This window comes from Oryzias melastigma, linkage group LG21, assembly GCF_002922805.2.
Source record: "Oryzias melastigma strain HK-1 linkage group LG21, ASM292280v2, whole genome shotgun sequence".
NCBI lineage: Eukaryota > Metazoa > Chordata > Actinopteri > Beloniformes > Adrianichthyidae > Oryzias > Oryzias melastigma.
The window spans coordinates 12,519,084-12,520,857 of record NC_050532.1 but is presented as its reverse complement, the minus strand read 5'-3'; the positions used below and the strand labels follow the sequence as shown (position 1 = coordinate 12,520,857).

Below are 1,774 nucleotides of genomic sequence, written 5' to 3'. Positions count from 1 at the left end.
ATTGATTGATCTCATTTTGAAACAGTTTCATGAAGCTATAAGTCATTTCAAGTATTTGATTATCTCTTTCCTCAGACAGATCAATCTGGTTAGATTGTAGGAGTTAAAATCGATTTATAAATTAATCGTTACAGCCCATGTAAAAATAAAAACTGGTCATGAAGATGGAAATTACAGTCTGGATTTTCCTAAATGTTATCAGCAGTGAAGACGTGACAGTTCATGCTGGAATATTTTCTGTAGGAATTTTGGAAACACATCTGTGTTTAGACTGGACCTGCTCACAACTTCAGCTGCTTTGGCAGCTTCTGGTGTCAGTTCAAACCAAGATAATCTATAGACTAAACTTGCAGCCCTAACCAGCCTCACTCTGTGCTGCTTTCCGCTTTGACCTTGGTTGCTGAGCAACCTTGGACAGGAAGAACTCTAGGAGGCCTTCAAACCGCAGCGCAGGAACGCCTGTGGTTGAGTTGCTTCAGCACAGTCACATCTCTGCTCTGGTGCTGATGAGCATACAGGACTCTGGCCGTTTCACTCGTCCTGTGAAACTGTCTGAGCTTTTCTGTTGAGCACTGCAACCATCGCAGTGTGGCAGGAACCAAACATCTGCACCGCAGCTCTGCAGCCTCTCCACAGACAACAGAGAAAACCCCCTGAGCTGCTGCAGACAGTCTCCAGCATCGCTCAGAGTGAAGCTGGCTTCTTACAGAGAGGACATTGCCCCCCATGACAGTTTCACATCGACTGTGACTTCCTGCACCAACACTAACTGGAAATATCTACTACACGTGCACATTTCATCTGTAATTTCAGAATCCAGATTCAGGCGTTTCACACATGGAGCCAAATCGGGACCATAAATATTTGAAACCCAAAGAAAACAAATTGAAAACAATATTGGTGTGTGGCCAAAAAAAAGTAAAATGTCCAAAACTGTTTGCTATTCTAAAAAAAACTTAATTATTTTCTGCTTCAAATATAACGAAAAATAAAATAATATATTTTTCAAGTAAGGGTCACTAAATTAGCATTTATTTAATTTAGATTAGTTAACTCTATACATTTATAACTGAGGTTCACCTCAAAGATAAACTATTAAAGGTTTTACATTCCTGCTGACCTCCAGTTCAAATACTAAGACAAACTTTGTTAAAAAGTCTGATCCTTTATTAGTTTAAAGCACATATTCTCTTGTGCTGTCCAGAGCTGCACTGGGATGATCCGGTCTGTTGAATCAGCATCTCTCTGAGCTTGTTTCAGCCCTCTAAACATCACTCAAGAAGTAAAATGTCTCAGATGTTTCATATTTGGCTGAAGATTTACTGACTCTATTAAAGTTTATTTGCGTAATGTCACACGTCAGACGCTATTAGGTTTACCATCAGTCCAGCAACCTAATAAAGTGAGGATGAAGGAGCTTTACCACGCTACCACCAAGGCCAAGAGAGCCTGAAGGTAAATCAGCTGTGATAAAGGGAGAGCAGGCTCTGCTGCAGCTGAAACTCCAGGTCATGAAGTGAGACCAGATCTATTGCAGCTCATACGTGCAGACTAAGCAGCCATGAGCCATAACAGCAGTCGGGCTGACTGACCCAGATGTGGCTTCATTTCGTGTCCTCTCATTGGTCGAACCGTTTCATGCAGACTCATGACATTTGCATTCAGTTATCATCAACACTAGCCATGCATTCAACTGGAACCATTACAGAATGCAGTTTTACTGGTATATTCTTCACAAAGTAACTTTGAAGATTTTTTATAAAAAAAAAAAAAA

At 40.6% G+C, this 1,774-nt stretch overlaps 1 protein-coding gene across 2 annotated transcripts in view; it reads left to right on the top strand.

Annotated features, from left to right (window-relative positions):
• Positions 1-1,774, top strand: part of si:rp71-68n21.9 (kelch-like protein 9) — a 16,702-nt gene that overhangs the window by 13,023 nt on the left and 1,905 nt on the right. The gene's annotated exons all lie outside the window — the stretch shown is intronic.